The sequence below is a fragment of the Pinus tabuliformis genome, chromosome 6 (assembly GCF_031772625.1).
Source record: "Pinus tabuliformis cultivar Carrire ecotype Pingquan chromosome 6, CPIR1, whole genome shotgun sequence".
In the NCBI taxonomy this organism is placed as follows: domain Eukaryota; kingdom Viridiplantae; phylum Streptophyta; class Pinopsida; order Pinales; family Pinaceae; genus Pinus; species Pinus tabuliformis.
Window position 1 is genome coordinate 659995090 of NC_142292.1, and position 21280 is coordinate 660016369.

General features: G+C 36.8%; 1 long non-coding RNA gene across 4 annotated transcripts in view; it reads left to right on the top strand.

The window, feature by feature from the left end:
- Window positions 1-486: 486 nt before the first annotated feature.
- The window catches only part of LOC149260328 (uncharacterized), a 184325-nt gene continuing 163531 nt past the window's right edge, over window positions 487-21280 (top strand). The window contains exons 1-4 of one of the 4 annotated variants that reach the window (XR_016248255.1): window positions 531-776; window positions 881-1061; window positions 1153-1197; window positions 1560-1624. This is a non-coding gene — a long non-coding RNA (uncharacterized LOC149260328). Of the gene's footprint in view, window positions 777-880; window positions 1062-1152; window positions 1198-1559; window positions 1625-21280 lie in introns of those variants that run through there. The other 3 variants (XR_016248253.1, XR_016248254.1, XR_016248252.1) reach the window with 3 other exon arrangements.

Consider the following 21280-nt stretch of genomic DNA (forward strand, 5'->3'; position numbering starts at 1 on the left):
AGCGAGACTCTCTTGCCGCCAAGGCGGGGTGGGGAATCTACTCTTCGAACATCCACCATAGCAGGGCAGTGTACTCAATGAGATTTGAACTACAGTCTCCACCACAGCATGCCAGTGCACTCAATAAGATTTGAACTACACTCTCCACAGCATACCAGTGCAGTGAATGAGATTTGAACTACACTCTCCTAGGCTTCGCCCAAATAAACTTACCGCCAAACCACACATAAGTTTCCCATCTCCCCTTTTCTTCTCATGAATGGCATGCGAATGTTTTTTAAAGGATCTGATTGATATTATTTGATTCATGTTGCTACCCTAATCCAAGGTGACCGCACCCCACGTGTAGGCTCTATGTTATACCACCGGGCCACCGGGCATCGTACTCAACTTTTAAATGGGTTTGATATGGTTTGATTATAAAATATTTGATTGCCTGTCTCGTACCTGTCCTCTAAGCTTTAATCCTGTCAGTAATGAATTTCACCCATTCGTACCTGTCCTCTAAGCTTTAATCCTGTCAGTAATGAATTTCACCCATTCCAAATCTCGATACGGCAGATCTGGAACCATCTGGCCTCTTCTACACTGTGTGATCACATACCCTATATCCGACGGCTGGGATTGATCGAGGCGGTTTCGTAACTACTCTCGTCGCTTCGCGCGAGCCGAGGTTTCATTATGATTACGATTTTTTCTCCCCGAAGCTCTGCAACTTCCATGGCGGCCTTTAGGTATCATCTTGCAGGGAGGACATTCTTCTAGGCTCGTAACAGGTAACACTTTGAAATTTTTCTTGTTTTCTACGATTTGTTGGCACGCTGCACTCTTTCTTAATAACGTAGGTGACTCTTAACACCATGAAATGTGCGGCCATCAGTTCAGTTGAAGGTGTACTGAGATTTGCAGGCTTCCCCTCTCATCCGGAGAAGGAGTCAAGTCTGGAAAGGGGTTCCTTACGGTTTTTACTTTCGCAACAGGGGTTTCACTTGTTTTAATTTCACCTGCAATCTCCAGGACTGCATGGCCGGGGCAATGTCCACCAGTTACGAAGTGCTAAGGTGAGGGTTTGTAATTATTACGAAATCGTTGCTATATTCTTTACTGCATAATGCTGACCCAACTCACAAACTGCAACGATGTTGACTACAGTCATCCCTCCTTGGGTGTGAGCCACGGTCCCTCTTGCAGCAACAGGTAAGGATCGACTCCTAAACCCTCTTGTCGAATTTGGTCCTTCTATTTGAATATTTTGGTGGTTATCTCAATATTTTGTTATGCTGTAATTTAGTTCGGATTATTTCCACATTACTCTCCAGGGTTGTATTCAAGTTTAGATATGTAGAATCCATATCAGAACTGTCACCACGGCTGACCTCACGGTTGGCCGGGAGACTTAATCTGGTGTGTTGTTTTTCAGATGAAAAATTGCGTACTATTCTATCAGTTCGTTTGTTTTTCGTTAGGAAATGATTATGCAATTTTCTTCATGCATAGATGTTATGTTATGTGGTATCTATATGTATATGCATTGAACGAGATATTTTCCATTCTTACAGGTACTTTGTGTTTATTTGCAATTCAAATACCGTGTTGAGAATTTCACCGGTCACACTAAATTAAGGTGCAATTTACTGTTTACTTTATTTCTGTTTATGGAATTCATCACCACGTTATTTATTTTACTTTTCTAAAAGCATTCCAAATATCAACTATTTGCCTTTATCAATTTAATTATTTTACTTTTCTAAAAGCCATTCCAAATATCAACTATTTGCCTTTATCAATTTAATTCACTTGTATATGCAGGGCCATGCTATACATTATCTATATCCATTTCTTTTCAGCAAAATACTGCTAGATGTGTTTTCCTTACTCTTTTAACGTTAAGAAAGAATTTAATTCCCCTGTATATGTAGGCCCACGCCATACACTATCTATATCCATTTATTTTCAGCAAAATACAGCACCTCAATTCCTTCAGAACAGTTACCTGAGAAGTTGGTTATTACGTTCAAGCTTCTCCCCCTAGCCCCGGAGCTCCTCAATTCCTTTAGAACAGTTTCTAAGGTAGCAATGTGCTTCTCCCCCAATTCCTATAGAACAGTTTCTAAGGTAGCAATGTTTGATTGCTCTGGCCTTAGCACCCCAAGTCCAGCCTACACTCCCTTTTTTTCCACGAGGGAAGATAATATCCGGAGGTTTTCCCAATGAATCTTGTTCAGCACAAGGAAAAAGCCCTTCGGGCTAACCATCACCCCTCCCTCTCCCCTCTCCTTTTCTTGGAAAAAGCACCCATAACTGTATGGGGTAGGGAAAAAGAAGGTTCATCTATGAATTCGTAAATCTCCCTCAGAGAATTGATAAATGTTTCTGAAAAAAATGTTTTATTTCAATATATAAATATATATTTATATGTAAAAAGTATTGAAAATTATTATATATTTTATTTCAATATATAAATATATATTTATATGTAAAAAGTATTGAAAATTATTATATATTTTATTTCAATATATAAATATATATTTATATGTAAAAAGTATTGAAAATTATTATATATTTTATTTCAATATATAATTATATATTTATATGTAAAAATATTGAAAATTATTATAATATAATAGGTGTTCTGGTAGTCTCTTGTGTTTAGCATCTTTAAAAATATACTAATAAAAAAAATTTCAAATACAATATAGTACTTTAATATTTTATATATATATATATATATTTTTTTTTTTCCTAATATCTTTATTCTATTGTTTTTGTTTCTCTAATGTTTAAGAGAGAGAATTCCATGCATCTTTATTCTATTGTTTTTGTTTCTCTAATGTTTAAGAGAGAGAATTCCATGCATCTTTCACAATAAGAAGAAATTGCTTTGATATACCATTTAAATAATTAGATATACTTTAATTATTTAATTAAATCCATAATTAAAATCCATCTACTTTAATTATATACTTATTTTTATTACTTAAATAACACTTCCACATAAACTTCTCTCCCCATAATATTTTTCTTTTTAAAGAAAAAAACCAGATTGAGAACCAAGCTTGAGACATGGAAGCCAATGAGAGTCTTGGGTAATATCTTTACTCTATTGTTTTTGTTTCTCTAATGTTTAAGAGAGAGAATTCCATGCATCTTTCGCAATAAGAAGAAATTGTTTTGATATACCATTTAAATAATTAGATATACTTTAATTATTTAATTAAATCCATAATTAAAATCCATCTACTTTAATTATATACTTATTTTTATTACTTAAATAACACTTCCACATAAACTTCTCTCCCCATAATATTTTTCTTTTTAAAGAAAAAAACCGGATTGAGAACCAAGCTTGAGACATGGAAGCCAATGAGAGTCTTGGGTAATTTCATCCACGGTAGCATGGTTAAAAAGAAAAAAAACCAGCTTGAGAACCAAGCTTGAGACATGGAAGCCAATGAGAGTGTTGGGTAATTTCATCCACGGTAGCACGATAGAGACTAAATGTTATGAAGAGCAACTTATATGAGGGAGTGTATTCAAATTGTTATATTTAACTAAACTTTTTATCCATATTTTGTATATGGATGACAAAGTAACGTTTCTTTTATATTGATGGTAAATTTTAAACACTACATATTTATAATAAATAAAAAATTATTTAATAAAATAAAATATACTATATTATAATATGGTATTATATTTATAACAAATAAATAAAATAAAAAAACCTTTAATAAAATAAAATCAAACATATGGTATCATATTTATAACAAATAAAAAAAAATATATAGTATCTATTTATAAAAAATTAAAAAAGTTATTTAATAATGTAAAATCAAATATATTATAATACAATAAAAATTTTATTGTAAAAAAATAAATTATAAAAAACTATTATGAAGAGCAACTTATATGAGGGAGTGTATTCAAATTGTTATATTTAACGAAACTTTTTATCCATATTTTGTATATGGATGACAAAGTAAAGTTTTTTATATTGATGGTAAATTTTGAACACTACATATTTATAATAAATAAAAAATTATTTAATAAAATAAAATATATTATATTATAATATGGTATTATATTTATAACAAATAAATAAAATAAAAAAACCTTTAATAAAATAAAATCAAACATATGGTATCATATTTATAACAAATAAAAAAAATATATGGTATCATATTTATAACAAATTAAAAAAGTTATTTAATAACGTAAAATCAAATATATTATAGTACAATAAAATTTTTATTTAAAAAAAAAATTATAAAATCAAACATGGTATCATATTTATAACAAATGAAAAAAGATATATTATAATACGATAAAAAGTTTGTTGTAAAAAAATAAATTATAAAAAATTATTATAAAATCAAACATATGGTATCATATTTATAACAAATGAAAAAAGTTATTTAATAATGTAAAATCAAATATATTATATAATACAATAAAAATTTTATTGTAAAAAAATAAATTATAAAAAATTTAAAAATAAGACTCTAGATTTTGATTATGTTTCATATGAATAAAAGCAATGTAATTTACAATTTTATAATAGGTATTTTTTCTTAAAATTTATTTAAGATTTTGAAAAATAACCGTTCCCGCCAAAAAAGCAAACTATCTATAAAAGTAAGATCGTCCTAAATCACAGCACAGTCCTAAATCACGCAACTTCTCTATTAAAGGTTTACCATCTCTAAAATTTAGATCAGCAAAAAAAAGTCAGATCAAAGTCCTAAATCACGCAATTTTTCTATATAAAGATTTACCATCTGTAAAATTTAGATCAAAGTCACAAATCACGCAACTTCTCTGTTGCGATTTTCTATGGAGTTGCGAAATTGGTGAAGATGAGTGAATTAACGTCCACGCCCAAAGATAGAGTGGTGAAATACGTGGAGAACATATGGAAGTGTTTTTTTCCTATTTGTGCTTTTAGATTTTCAATCATTTTCAAAATCAATAATTCAATGTAATGGCATCTCGATATATAGTGAAGTTTCTTTGTGGTTGCATTGGGTAGAGATTCAATCCTTGGGTGCTAATTAATGTTATTTGTTATGGGTCAGTACATTACCTATAACCTTTGTTTTGGAGAGCAATTACAATACCAATCACTTGAAGGTTAATTCAAAACTAGTATGTCGAACCGCAAAGCACCACATACATTATTAAGGGTGCGGTGGGTTTTTTTCCTAAAATATAACCTGTTCGTGAAATATGGTAAGCAGCTTGGAAAACGTTGCTAACCTTACACCATGAACAACAGAAAAATTTAGAAGGGAGAAGGAACATGCTCTTAATTAAAACATTGTCTGTGGAAAAGGCATGAAATATATCTAGCAGCATGAAACAAATTTTGCGGAAAATGGTTTGAATGTTGAATTTTTCTCTGGGAGAGGGAGTAACCTGACTAATGAAAAGAAATATTTGCAAGTAACCAAGAATAAGTTGCAGAGATTCATCTCAACAAAAGTGAATGTTGCAAATGGAGGAGGAATGGTGCAGTGGGTGGGAGTTGGTTACACCCATAATTAAAGGACCTTATGCACATCGTCAATCTAAACCCTAGAAATAAGAACCATAGGATGATCTCTCTTTTCCCGAGGTAAAATTTAATTCACCAGACCATATCAATTGATAGTTGATGAGTCTAGAGATTTCGGGGAAATCATAGGACTGGTATTGACCCATGTGGAAGAGTGTGGGTCGTTGGATCCCTAAGAATCGTAAGAGCATGATCAATATTATGTATGTACCAATACATAATAATCACATGTTAATAATCCAATTACTTTTGGGTTTCCCATGAAAAGATAATCATATATAGTTAACAAGTAAGAATATGATAAATAAATATTAATTCATGATTTGGAACTCCAGAATAATAGAGCATAAAGTGTTCACTAATATATTAAAAGATGGTTTGCATGGTAATGCCTTAATCAGTTATAACTTCAATGATACGTAGCCCAAGTGGAGTGCATAAGAAAAATAAAGACATCGGGATAAGAGTTTATTAATCTTAGTAAAAACGAAAAAATAGGTTAGTCGAAGCTGGGAATGTTGGAGCATGTTACAATCATGTATCGTGTGACATTACGAATTTGTTGGTTCAATAGAATTAAAGGATTGATTTATTGGAATTTGATAAGTTGGTTAGAAAATTGTCATTGAATCTTAAGAAAGACGATATGTCATGGGCCTCAAATGACTAGACCAAGCATATTAGACCACACACTCAATGAGGGAGAGGATTGCTTCTATAAGGAGGATAGGATAGGGTGTACACTTGTAATAATAGGATTATAAGTTATAAAATTCTTTTGGATTTGATTTATCGATCTTAAATATTATCTATATATACTTCATCCCCAAACTTGAGATCTATATAAGATAATAATAGTGATGAGAGTATCAAATAGGAGTTTTTTATTATCCCTTCATCAAAGTTCTACTAATTATATTTATTTGCAATCCCATTTGGCATGCATTTAACAAAATATTGATTCCATCAACCTGAGTAGGTATAATAAGAAAAGTGGTTCTTAGATTGGCATGGATAAGGAGCATGTGAGGAAGTGAAATTGGAGGAAACTATGAAGAGTTAAATACTTGGTAGCACACCAAGATCATAAGAGAAATAGGATTGAGAGTTTCAATGATATGATACCATGTTAGATATGGGTAATTGGTGAATTAAATGGCGTATGAGTAATTTTCCCTGGTGTTCTAAGTTATTCATGGGCATTTCAGTGGTCGCCAACTTGTCTAGAAGTTGTAACTTTGTTGAACTACTAAATCTCATTGTTTTGAGTGGGTTTTATTATTCTTGGGTTCACACTATAAAATGTTTTTGTCCTATTATGATTTTATTAGTTTTTTCTCTTTTTATGTATAATGTTCCATAACACATATATATGAAATGTAAATTAGGTTTATAAGTATTATAAATGTTGTAAACTAGATTAAAGAGGCAAGTAAGATGAGATATGTGAAATATACCCTTGTATTATGATCATTAGGGGAGGTGTTGGTAACGTCGTTTTGATCCATTTTGAAGAACATTTTTGGATCTTGTTTTAGCTATTCACCCAATATTGCACGAGGACTTGCAAAGTCTCAGGTGTGGGGGAGATGTTGAACCTTCATTTTCAATACTTTACTACTATCGAAAATGTGAGTTTTTCCCTTCTACTCTCTATTATAGCTTATTATCATTCCCCTTTTGTCACAATCACTTGCATTATGGTCATCACATGCTAATGATGTGTGGCGTTGTTAATTTCAATGCTTTTCCTTTAATTTTAATGATTTATTTGAGCTAGAACTTGTTTTTATATGAGTATCTAATCATGTAAGCCTAGTAAAGATCTATTTACCCAAATCGATAGATGCCATATCTATGCATCCCCAAGGTAAAATATGCCACATGGTTCTTATTGTTGGGTGGCTCGATATGGATCAATGTTGGTGGCTTGAGATGGATCCTATGTTAGACAAGGAAGGCACCAACTCACAGTTAATGCTCCAGTCAAACATAAGGTGGGAATGCATATAACATAGCAACAATTGAATATTTAATCAACTTCGAGGTTTTGGAAATTGAAATGGATATTTTCATGCATGCCATGAAAATATCCTATGCCAACATCCAAGTAGTTACCCATGTCAGTGAGAGTTGTATTTGTTAATGGCATTATGGCCTACTCTTTTTTTGGTTGTAAACAATTAACAACTTTGTGTGTCCTCAATAGCTATTCATGGTTCAATACACCCTCCCCTATATTATATAGCCTCTATAAGGTCAATGTTTGTAATATTAAAGGATTAGTCAAGGAAGCAGTCAATTCATGTATTACAGAGTTGTTTAACTAGTCTAATATGAAGGACATATGTTTGTGTATATTGTAGTTTAATGACCAAGCATATGTGGATCCATGTCGAGTCTCTACATATTGTCTTTATAATTGCAATGTGAACTTGTGTATTCCTCTTTTAATATAAATTATGCTATTCTAAGTTTTATTTTATAGAAAAGTACTTATACTATAGTTTTCCTTTGTAGTGCAAGTTATTAGGTAGGGTCATCTACCTAGTTTGTGTTGCAAATTCCTTTATTTCTTAGTTATATTAGCTAATTAGATAGATTTGCATTTATGTTTATGTTTTGCACATAAATATTTGGATTCACCATCATTTTAGTTCTTGAACTTTCATATGTCCTTCATTGCAAAAGTGTGGATTCCCTATAGAGGTTAGGGACTAAAAGTTGAAGAACAGAAGTGCTTTTAAAGAATTGCAAAATTATTTGATGCATTTAATGCAAATAATGTACTATGTTTAAAGCTGTAAAGGCTGAAAATAGACTTATGCTTGGAGCGGGTCTAAATTTTTTGGCTCTGCAACTCTTTGACGTAGGGTTTTGGATCACAGTCTGTGCACTGTTACCCATTCTGGCAGGGGGCATTGCCCTTTTCACTGATTTAAAGCAGCGGGGGTGTGCCCTGGCCCAACAGATGAAGCAAGCAGGGGCTAATGGGGCCCTTTCCTACAAACAAATAATGATGGACAAAGGTAAAAGCCCTTTGGAAGGAGTGCAGATCACGAGTTCAGATACCACAGAAAAAATGAGCTCAGCAAAAAAACAAAGTTGGATGGCAATACAAAGGAAACCCAGCATCCAAACCAAACAAATGGCATCAAAATTCTGGAAGCAAAAGACAAACCAGATCCCAATCGAGAGCAGGTACCTTGAGGAGCAGGAAAGAAAACCAAAGAAGCGGAGGCAGCTGAAACCTCCCCCCTGAACAGCGTCGATCCAGAAGGACTGGCCACTGAAGACAAACAACATAGAGACCAAGGGCGCTGCAAGCCAAAAACCACAGAAAGCCTGAGCGTTATCATTACGGACTCGGAACTGCAAGCCTACAGGGATCATATGGCTATTCATGTAGATCTGCAAGTTTATGGGCTTTTGGCTCACAGAAAAAGCTTTATGTCAATGGATCAAGCTAACTTGGAAGCTGAAAGGAGATGTGAAACTCCACCTGGGGGCGAAAGGTTTTTTCACGGTTGTCTTTGCAAACCTTGAAGACAGAGATCGTATCTTTGATAGAGGCCTTTATTTCTATGCCTCTGCAGGCTTCTACATAAGACCCTGGAAACCAAATTTTGCACTAGAACAGGAAACATTCAAGCATGTCCCTGTTTGGATTCGACTATTTTCCCTGCCCATCGACTAGTGGAGACCAGCGACGTTGGAACAAATCGGCAACAAGCTGGGCACCTTCATCCAAGCTTCCGAAGCTACCCTCCAAAGAAGGTACACCTCTCGCGCTAGAATTTGTGTTGAAATGGACGTTTCAAGTGCTCTTCATGAAGGTCTATGGTTGGAATATAGAGATGAAGTCTTCCTTCAAGCCATAGACTATGAACAAATACCCTTCAGATGCAGAAAATGCCATGAACACGACCATCTGATCCAGGAATGTCCCTTGCACAGACCTGTAGAGAAGAGTAAGGATCTCCCGAGCAAAAATCAGGAGCGTTTCGTCTGACCCACGGGCAGACACCGAACCAACAGAAGGAACCAACCGAAGACAGGAAATACCAACAAAGGGTCTATGAACTCATTTGAGGTGCTTGGAGAGGAAAATGAGGCAGATGAGGATACCCAAACACCAACATCAGAGCAGAAAGTACTGGAAACGACTAATCAAAGCGCCCAGATGCTGACTCCAATCTCAACTGATGACTTTCTCCTAGATCTAGGATTGAGGAAAGACGCAGAAGGGGACGAGGAAATGACATTAAGTGAAGTGGGCATAGAGGATCAAGACCTAAATGACACTCTAGAAAAAGAAGGAATGGACCTTAACACCATAGTTGAGCAATGGAGACAAAAAGGAGTGGATCACATTCCAGAGGAAGAGATTGACAGAGTCAACTTCCTCTTCCTATCAAGGCATGACGTAGCCCTGAGAGGGCAGAAAAGGGGTCTGGGCGCGACAAAGGGACTGGGCATCAAAGCACAAAACCTACATCAAACACATTCTACTGCAAAACACAGAAAGAAACGGGGAGAAGAATAAACAATGAAGTGTTCCATGAGCTTGGCCAAATGTTCATCAACTCGGGCAAGATGAAAGCGCTTGAGGCTTTCCCATTCTCCTCATAATACCTATTTAAATATGAAGATACTCTCATGGAATGCAAGAGGGCTAAACAGCCAAACCAAACAAAGATTATTGAAAAAGAAAGTCAAAAAGGAAAATTCGGACATTGTTTTCCTACAGGAAACCAAATGCTCCAGGCTAAAGATGGAAGGGATAGGCAGGTGCCTGGGAAAGAGAATGGAGCACACGGAGGTAGAAGGTAATGGTCTGGAAGGGGGCTTAGCCATCTTCTGGAACCCCCACTCCCTCCTACTCCTAAATGCCAATGCCTCCAGATCTTTCATTTCCCTAGAAATGCAGATCCTGGGAGAAGCTGACACATACTTATTCACAAATGTTTACAGCCCCCAAAGGCTTGAGGATAAAGCTACAGTTGTTGGATAACCTATCCAAGCTGCAGCAAAGACACTCTAATGCTAAGGCCATCTATGGCGGCTATTTCAACATGATTGCCTCTCTGGAGGAAAAAAGGGAGGGCTTCGTACCCTAAATAGAGATGCTGAGGCCTTCATTTCTTTCATTAGAACATCAAATCTAGTGGACATCCAACCCAAAAATGACATTTTCACTTAGAATAATAAGAGAGGAGGAGATAGGCTTATCGCATCTAGGCTTGATTGATTTCTGATCTCCAATACCATTCTCCTTGAGAGAATCACGGTGGAATCTGATATTATTCCATCTGGAGGATCGGATCATTGGCCCATTTCTTTGAATGCAACTATCTTTGGTACTCCTAGAAATAGACATTTTTGCTTTGAAAAATTATGGCTCAGTCATCCGGCTTTCACCACAAACATTCAACTATCGTGGAACGAACACTTGGACGTTAAAGGCACCAAAATGTTTAGGCTCCAAGCCAAATTGAAGCGTTTAAAGGCAAAGCTACGAACATGGAATCAAGAGGTTTTTGGCAATATTTTTGAGGACAAACAAGCCCTGGAGGATCAGATGGCTCTAATGCACAATAATTGGATCAAGGGGGACATTTCCCAGAACTTCATTAACACGGAGCATGACAACCTACAAAAGTGGAATGAGAGATGTCACAAGGAAGAGACATTATGGGGACAAAAATCCCGCATACAATGGCTGAAAGAAGGGGAGAAAAACATCAATTTTTTCCATAAATCAGCCATGGATTATAGGTGTACTAATAAGATAACCAAGCTTAAGGATGAACATGGGACCTCCTTTTAGTCTCATCAAGAGATTGCCTCCATCCTCAAGAACCACTTCAGTGTTATTGCCACAGAACCAGACATCAACAGAGAAGAGCCCATTAATGCAGTGATAACCTATATTCCCCAGCTGATCACAGAGGAGCAGAACAGGTCCTTAGACCGCCCAGTTACCCTTCTGGAGGTAGAAGAGGCAGTTAAAGACATGGCCAATGGCAAGGCTCCGGGACCAAATGGTTTCACCATTGACTTCTTCAAAGCATGCTGGGACATTGTGAAGCAGGACATATGGGCGATGGTCGAGGACTCTAGAAGATACTCCTCCATACTTAAATCCCTAAACTTCATTTTTATTGCTCTCATCCCCAAGGAAGAGGCTGCTTGCACACCTTTTAAATTTCAACCAATAGCTCTCTGCAATGCGCTGTACAAGATCATCTTTAAAGTCATGGACAACAGGTTAAAGCCTATTCTCCCCTTGATCATCTCAGAAGAGCAGTCGGGTTATGGGGAAGGCCGAGAAATTATGGACAATGTCTTATTGGCACAGGAAATGATCCACACCCTTCAATCTCAGAAAAACGTTGGAATGATCCTTCAACTAGACCTCTCAAAAGCTTATGATAAGGTCAGTTGGAATTATCTTGAAGCTGTTTTGAAAGCTTTTGGTTTTGCACACCGTTGGATCAGTTAGATCTTGGCCATGGTCAAATCTCCCAGCGTCTTTATCTTGGTCAATGGTGCTCCTTCGTACTCCTCCTTCCCATCCAGAGGCATTTGTCAGGGTGACCCTATCTCCCCTTTCCTTTTTGTTATCTTAATGGAAGGCCTGAGTGACATCATTAAAATGGCTAAGGATAGGAATGTCATCAAATGTCTTCAACCCCTGAGTCATAATTCTGCAACCACTCGTCAGCAATTCGTGGATGACACCATGCTGCATGGTATCCCTTCAGTCAAGGAAGCCCAAGGTTTCAAAGCCATTTTGAACTTGTTCAACCAAGCATCTAGTATGGATTTTAATCTAGATAAATCCTCTGTTTTTCTTCCCTATGCACTTGGCGGTCCAGAGGCACCTCACTAATATCCTAGGGTTCAAAAGATGCAGCCTTCCATCTAAATATCTTGGCATTCCTCTCTTTGGCAAGCCTTGGCAGAAACTCCACTGGGAGCATTTTCTCTCCATGCTAGAGGACAGGGGCAATTATTGGACCAACAAAGTTTTGAATTTTGCAGGAAGACTTGTAATGACTAAGGCGGTTCTTCAAGCCATTCCTCACTATATGCTTTCTATTCTTCAAGCTCTAAAAATGGTGCTCCAGAAAATCAGGAATATTCAAAGGGCCTTCTTTGGTCGGGCAAAGCAGATAAACACAAATGGGCTCTTGTAGCCAGGGCTAAGATATGCAAACCCAAAAACCTAGGAGGTTTAGGGCTGCAAGACCCGGACACTGTTAACAAAGCTTGTAGAGCCAAGCTTTGGTGGGGCACTGGATCAAGGAACCCCATACACCTTGAGCGAAACTATGGAAGGTCAAATATGCCGAGAATTGGAGAATTGAGGATCTGATCAGAATGACAGTTGCCCCATGAAGGTTCCCTTATTTATTTGGAATTTGGCCAAAGCTAACAGAAACCACATTCAGGATCACTGCTTTTGGGAAATTCGCAATGGAAAAAATGCTTTATTCCGGGAGGATGCATGGCAACAACTACCTAAACTAGAAAACCCCAATTATCTCACCCTATAGAGATGGGTTTAGGCAACAGGCAGGATAAAAGTTCATCAGTATTGGTTTGGCGACAACGATAACCAACATTGGAGGAATTGGAACTTAGAGCCTCCCCCCAAGGATGACATGATAAACCTCCTCAGCACCCTAATCTCCACTTTGGGTAAGAGAATGATCCGGTCCACTCAGGAGGATGACCAACTCAGGTGGGGTAAACTCAATGGGAGAACTTTCAACTTCAAGGAGGCCAAAATGTATCTCGAGCACAGGGAGCTTGAAGACAAAGAAGCTTGGTACGTTAATGTTTGGGACAACACACTTTGGCAAAAAATAAAGTTTTTTCTATGGCTTCTCATGCATTGCAAAATCCTCACCTGGGAGAATTTGGTGAAAAAGGGTTTTATTGGGCCTTTCAGATGCCCCCTCTGTGAAAAGGAGGAAACAATGAACTATCTCCTTAACGACTGTGACTCGACCAATAATATTTGGAAATGGATGAAGGAAATATTCAAACAAGCAGACAGACACAAGGATTCTATTCAAGATTCCATTGCAAATTGGCGCACCAAGTATTCTAGTTGTAATACGGTTAACACCCTTTGGAGGTTTTGCCTTGGTTTTATAGTTTGGACCACTTGGAAAGAGAGGAATATACGAGTTTTAAAAAAAGAAGCCATACAGCTTGAATCCATCAAAACAGCGATAAAGCAAAGTTTAAAAGAGATTGCCCTTACCAATTGCAAAGTTGAGCAGACCAATTTGCTCACTCCCAATGATTCACACATCCTGCTGTTGTTTGACCAACTCCGGTGGGGTAAACTCAATGGGGGAACTTTCAACTTCAAGGAGGCCAGAATGTATCTCGAGCACAGGGACCTTGAAGACAAAGAAGCTTGGTACGTTAATGTCTGGGACAACACACTCTGGCAAAAAATAAAGTTTTTTCTATGGCTTCTCATGCATTGCAAAATCCTCACCTGGGAGAATTTGGTGAAAAAGGGTTTTATTGGGCCTTTCAGATGCCCCCTCTGTGAAAAGGAGGAAACAATGAACTATCTCCTTAACGACTGTGACTCGACCAATAATATTTGGAATTGGATGAAGGAAATATTCAAACAGACAGACACAGGGATTCTATTCAAGATTCCATTGCAAATTGGCGCACCAAGTATTCCAGTTGTAATACGGTTAACACCCTTTGGAGGTTTTGCCTCGGTTTTATAGTTTGGACCACTTGGAAAGAGAGGAATATACGAGTTTTAAAAAAGAAGCCATACAGCGTGAATCCATCAAAACAGTAATAAAGCAAAGTTTAAAAGAGATTGCCCTTACCAATTGCAAAGTTGAGCAGACCAATTTGCTCACTCCCAATGATTCACGCATCCTACTGTTGTTTGCATGCAGGGTCTGTCTGGTCACTGGGCTCAAGCAAACCAACCTCAACCAGCTCCCTCTCTGCCGACTTGGCTGCCCCCTAGCTTGGGGTTCTGCAAATTGAATTTTGACGGAGCCTCCAGGGGTAACCCTAGTCCTGCAGGGCTTGGAGGTGTCATCCGTAATGATAGAGGAGAAATCTTTCACATTTTCTGCAGAGCGCTTGAGGAGGCCACTAACAATGAGGCAAAATTTGCAGCCGTGGAACAAGGGTTGCGCACCCTGTTGGTACCATTCCATGACCTCCTTTTTCCTCTTGAAACACATCATTCGCCTCCCTTTTTCCTCCATGGATCCCTTATATTCCTTGAAATTGATTAGTTAACAGTATTATAGTTGCTAGTTTGCATTAAAGTTAGTTTATGAGTTTTATGTTAGAAATTAGGAGTTTTTAATAAAAAGATTAAAGGAAGTTACAACATCCTGTAAATGGTTCATCATCTGACACGTGGCATGACAGGTAAGCTAAAGCAAGGGATAGGAACGAAAACTAAAATGTACAAGCATGGAGAAACATCGATCCTATAGCGAATCCAACACTCCTTGTTATGCGGTCAACGCTGGTCAAAGCCCCAACCTTTTGGTGACAAACGCAGCAACAGCCATAAGTTTCCCCAAACCGGTTTCGTTTTGTTTCTTTTTGGAAATCGGTTTAAAATGGAAATGACCCAAAAATCATTCCATAGTAAAAGCGGCAACAATTGCATAGTGAATGTACATTCAATCCAAATGTAAACAGTGTATTAGTTGTTTTTAAAACACGGATGTAGATACAGTTACATGTTGGTTGATCTTTGTACATCATTTAAAAGAACAGAGCTTTTGTATAATCTTCAAAACTAAATACCAGAACGCAATTACAGTCACGACTTTGTTATAATAGTGTTCATGCGTTAACTCCTTAGTTGCTTGAGTGTATTCCAATATACCGTTGAAACGCGGACGGGCCCTACGTGGATTGGTATACTATCATTTTCATTTTATAAGCAATCTTTGAACATTGGATAGCATGCATAGTGATTAGAGTTATGCTTATGATTTCATTGATTTAATTAGCAATCCTTATGAATGATGTTTATGATGGTGGCTTGAAAGATTTGTCGTTAAGATCGTTGAACTGTATCTTGTAAGAGATCTGATCTTTCGTTATATTTTCAAAGCATCTTCATGAACCCTGTTTTCCATGCATTTGAATTTTAGTGTGCTTTTGATTTCAGTATGCTTTTAATCTTTCATAAACATTGAGTGTTAAATGCTGAGTGTTCACTAGACATAGTTTTTATGCATAATGTCCTTGTAAAGGGACTAAAATCTCAGTTTAGTAATACACAGTGTCTTTAGAACAGTTAGATGAATTGAGTGCCCTGAGTGTCAAAGTGATAGGGAACATACCTTAACTTTCCGTAAAGAAGTTCTGTAACCTACCACAATGAACACTTAGTTAGGAATCCTTTATGTCTATAGATTTTAGACGCATGCCTCGAAGTTTACTTACCCTGGTCGATAATAAATATAGCCTAATCTAGCACCCTAGTTAGGACACTACATTTTGGCGCCGTTGTTGGGGAGGCGTAGTTGGAGGATTTCGAAAAGCAATTAAAATTAAAAAAAAAAATTATAAACAAAAACAAGCAAAAACATAGATTTAGAAGTCATGTTTACTTATGCCTAGATCTAGAGATAATCAAGGTAGATTCATAAAAATCCCCCATCCAAAAACTAACCTATCGTCAGGAGCAGACCCTTTAAGAAACATTGAACATACAACACTAGCTGAGGAACTCACCATACAAGAATTAGAGGAGAAACAAAAATCAGGGCAAAGACTTACACTTATCGAGAGACAAATTCTATTAGCACACAAATCACAGAATAAACACTTCCCTGGATCTTCTATACAAGGAGAAAGTAGCACAGTGACTCAACAATCTTTCTTTAATCTTCTCTTTGAAACAAGTGACAGTGAACAAGAAACAGAGGAACCTATCAAAATGGCTGAGGAAGGAGATGGATCAGTACTAAATCAAGGTCGAAGAGATGAGGAAGAGTCAACCTTTAAATTTCCTATTCAAGAACCACAAGAGGATGATGAAATAAAAATGAAAAACATACCTCCATCTGTGCTACCAAACTTTTATGGCATGGCTTTAGAAGACCCAGATTCATTTTTGTTTGAGTTTAACATTGTATGTCGAACATATGGTTACACAGATGATGCCCATAGGCTTAGACTCTTCCCAACAACATTAAAAGCGTCAGCGTTAAGATGGTTCATGGGGCTAGGTGAACATGCGATAACTGATTGGGATGGCATGAGAAGAATATTCCTAAAGAAATATCAACCTTATTGTAGATCGAAAGATTCCAAAGATGATATCTTTAGGATGAACCAACAGGAGGATGAAAATTTAGAGGAATACTTAGAACGGTTTGTTTACAATTTACAAAAATCCAAACACTGAACCATGCCTCTTGATTTGATTCGAACAATATTCTTGAAAGGCATTCGAGAGGAATACTTAGATGATCTTAACTTAATGGGCAAAGGTGATATTTCTACTTTACCTTTTGAAGAAATTGTTGAGTTATGTGAAAAATATTCTAGGAGCAAAGCCAAAATTGGAAAAAGAACCATATCATCCAAAGCCACAAAATCTGCTTGCGCAAGTGTCACAAGGGTTGAAATAGGTAATCTGTTAGAGGAATTCAAAACAGATTTGTTAAGTACTTTAGGGACCCAAATTGACACTCTAAAAGCTAAGAAGAGACAGGAAGAGGAAGATCAGATGATGACTATCTTTTGCCCAAAATGCCAGAAGAAACATGCCTTAAAAGACTTCCCATTAGAAAACATTCAAGTTTGTGCCTTTTGTACTGAAAATCATGATATATTTCATTGTCCTAAAGTCAAGGTTTTGAAGAATTGTAATGTGGCAGCTAATGCAGATATGGAAAATATGTATTACATGGGCGCAAAGAGACCATGGCAGCCAAAACCAGCACCTCAAGGTATGTTCCCAAATCAGAATTTGCAATTTCCTGTAAATGATCAAATGTATGCTCAGAATTCATGGAATGTACCCATGCCATGGCAACACCAAAACTACCCACAACAACAATGGAGACCATCTCAACAATACTCTCAACAATATCATTCATATCCTCAATCATATCAACCATATTCGCAGCGATATCAATAGTATCATCAGCCATACTCGCCATATCCTCAATCATATCAGCAATATCCTCAGCAGCAAGTTGTTTACCCACATCAACCTCAACCCACTCAACAAGCATTGCCTGCTCCTCCACCAATAAATCCACCACAATTACAACTTCCATCTAACTCACAACCTCCCAGACCTACTCAAATCCCTGCTCAACCTGTACCAAATCCAAATAACAGAGCAGAGAGGCCAGCCTACAATGTAGATGAGGGAACCTCATATCCCACATTACCCTTGCAAAATATCAATTTGAGGTCTGGTAAGGTACTTCACAAAGAATCTCCAACAGCTGATAAACAAGAAGAAAATGAAGAAAATGAAAATGAAACTTCAAATCAAAGAAAACAAAACGATGACACCAAAAATAAACAAATGCAACCATTACATCCACCACCTTTTCCAGACCGATTGGTCCAAACAAAACTTCCAATGTCTATACCACAGTTTGATGTTTTAGATGAGCTCAAGAATGTCTATATAAAAATTCCACCACTACAAGCCATAAAAGACATTCCCATATATACTAAAGCAATCAAAGAACTGTGTCTTAAGAAGCCCACTAGAAAAAGGGTTGATCCACAAACCATTCATGTTATTGGACATTTAGCTGGCCTTATGACACACACCATCTCAATGGAAAAGTATGTTGATCCTGGTATTCCCAGAGTCACTATAATCATTAACAACATACATATTCCAAACACCTTAATAGATCTTGGGGCCGCAATAAATGTCATGACTCTGGAAACCATGAAAACACTCAAGCTCACAAATTTGCAGCACACAACAATTGTTTTAGAACTCACTGATAGGTCTAAAGTGATTCCTGAAGGGATTTTGGAGGACATAATTGTTTCACTGGATTCTTGGGAGTATCCATTGGACTTTTTAGTTCTTTAACCCAAATCCAATTTAGGAGGGCACCCTATCATCCTTGGTAGACCATGGTTAGCAACTGCTGATGCATTCATAGGATGTCGGCCGGGTAATATGATCATTTCACGAGGAACTGAAAGAAAACAACTCACTCTTTACCCATCAGCACAATCACCAGCAGTAGCGCACAATTTATGGCTTGACGATAAATACAATGACAAAGACGAAGTTCAATCTGTTTTTAACATCAACCAAATCTATGATTTTCAAGAACATAATAATGATGATTTGGTAGAATTGTTTCTTTCTCAACCTGATATTTCCGAAAATTTGAGAAATGAGCAATATCATGCTGCAGATGAACTTCTAGCCCAAAAATTTCAGGAAACATGCAGCATTCAATCTTTGCAAACAACATTCCACGATATTTTTCCTATTCAATCCATCACAAACACACAAAGTCAGACCATAGAGATTAGTCCAGGAAAAACTCTGAACATTGGCACTCATCTAGACTCATCTCAGCAAGAGAAATTGATTCAATTATTGAGAAAATACCAGAAAGCATTTGCTTGGGACTACACCGATATGCACAGGATTCACCTTGAAACATGCACTCACCACATTTATACCGATAGTACTATCAAACCAGTGAGGCAACCGTAGAGATGAATGAACCCCATGCTCCAGGATATTGTTAGAGAAGAATTACAGAAACTGTTGAAAGCTAATTTTATCTATCCTATCTCTGACAGTCAGTGGGTATCCCCATTGGTAGTAGTACCCAAGAAAAATGGTAAGTGGCGGATTTGTGTAGACTACAGACAATTGAACAAAACAACGCTCAAAGATTATTTCCCACTACCATTTATTGACCAAGTGCTAGACACATTAGCTGGGAAATCATCATTCTCTTTTTTTGATGGTTTCAGTGGCTACAACCAGATCAGGATAGCCTTAGAGGACAAGGACAAAACCACTTTTACTTGTCCCTGGGCACTTATGCTTATAATGTTTTGCCATTTGGACTTTGCAATGCTCCAGTTACATTTCAGAGAGCTGTATTAGCTATTTTTGCTGATTTAGTTCATGATTGTGTTGAAGTTTATATGGATGATTTTTCAGTGTATGGCGATTCATTTGAGCATGCATTAGAGAATCTCGAAAAAGTTTTGAAGAGAAGTATTGAAGCTAATCTGTCCCTGAGTAATGAAAAGTGCTTTATGATGTTAAATGAAGGGATAGTATTAGGACACTATATTTCTTCACAAGGCATTAAAGTTGATCCATCAAAAATTCAAATCATTGTCAATTTGCTAATTCCAACCAATCAGAACGAGGTAAAAAGTTTTCTTGGGTATGCAAGCTATTACAGAAGGTTTATTGAACATTTTAGTAAAATAGCTTCACCTTTGTTTAAGCTTCTAACCAAAGATGTACTTTTCAACTGGAATGAGAACTGCCAGCAAGCATTTGAAACACTCAAAAAGAAATTGTCAACCGCACCAGTCTTAAAAGGGTCTAAGTGGAATTTACCATTTCACATCTTCACAGATGCATCTGATACTGTAGGCGGTGTCTCATTAGGACAAAAAGAAGAGTCTTGCCATTATGCCATCTATTTCATTAGCAAAAATCTAACACCTGCAGAATTAAACTACACAGTGACAGAAAAAGAGATGCTTGCAGTCATACATGCTGTAAATAAATTCCGACATTATATAACTGGTTATGAAGTTTTTGTACATACTGACCATTCTGCCATTAGACATTTAATGAACAAACCAGTAATTAGTGGCAGAGTTACCAGATGGTTATTATTGTTACAAGAATTTAACATCACAGTATTGGATAGACCAGGTAAGGAGAATCAGGTAGCAGATTTTCTTTCTAGACTGCAAAATCAAGGTGAGGTTGTTCCGGTTGAAGATTCTTTTCCAGATGAAAATCTATTTGCAATTTCAATAGTGAATCCTTGGTAGGCTGACTTGGCCAATTATTTGTCTACAGGAAGAACACTTCCATACTTTACTCCAAAAGAAAAGAAGAGGCTAGTCAAACAAAGTGCTCGATACTCATGGATTAATGACGATTTATTTTATATTTGTTATGATATGATTATTAGACGATGTGTAAGAAATGATGAGATAATTGATATTTTAAAATCTTGCCATGATGAACCGTGTGGTGGGCATTTTGCAGCTAAGTGAACATCATTCAAGATTCTTAGTCTTGGATACTACTGGCCATCCATTTTTAAGGATTCCAAGAAGTACGTGAAGAGTTGTGATAGCTGCCAAAGAATGGGCAGGGCAACAGCTACAGATGAGATGCCACTTCAACGCCAAGTGCACCTAGAGTCATTTGAAAAATGGGCTCTAGATTTCATAGGACCCATTAATCCAACCTCCAATGGTAAGAAGTACATCTTAATATGTACTGATTACGTAACAAAATGGGTTGAAGCAAAAGCAATAGTTAGAGCAACTGAACAAACAGTGGTAAACTTCCTTTTTGAAGAGATTTTTGTAAGGTATGGAGTACCAAGGGAGATAGTGACTGATCAAGGTACTCAGTTTACTTCAAAGTTAGTCAAGGACATCACAGAAAAATATCAAATCAAGCACAGAAAGAGTACACTTTAC